Raw genomic sequence first — 323 nt, 5'->3', positions numbered from 1 at the left:
ACGACAGAGAAAAAAGCATGTGAGGCTTCAACCCTACACAAAAGACTATATAAAATTGAGAGAAGCTGGGAAAGGGAAAGGTGGGAATAACCATGGAAAGGACACTGATTCATGGTAAGGTCTACATACCAAGACAGAAAGATACACACACATATATACATTTGTCTATATATACATACATGTATGTATATATGCGTGTATGTATACTTATATAGACTGAACAGGTTATAGATAAGAATATATGTGTACATATTCTTAAATGCAAGCACAAATTGTGAGAAAAGAGCCATGAATTGGGCAGAAAAAAAAAAGGAGGGGATCAC

General features: G+C 35.0%; 1 protein-coding gene across 6 annotated transcripts in view; it reads right to left on the bottom strand.

Annotated features, from left to right (window-relative positions):
• Scml2 (Scm polycomb group protein like 2) overlaps positions 1-323 on the bottom strand; it is an 84,339-nt gene that overhangs the window by 30,568 nt on the left and 53,448 nt on the right. The gene's annotated exons all lie outside the window — the stretch shown is intronic.

The sequence above is a fragment of the Mastomys coucha genome, chromosome X (assembly GCF_008632895.1).
Source record: "Mastomys coucha isolate ucsf_1 chromosome X, UCSF_Mcou_1, whole genome shotgun sequence".
NCBI classification, from domain to species: Eukaryota; Metazoa; Chordata; class Mammalia; order Rodentia; family Muridae; genus Mastomys; species Mastomys coucha.
The sequence above is the reverse complement of the archived record's forward strand: the minus strand, read 5'-3'. Positions and strand labels throughout refer to the sequence as shown.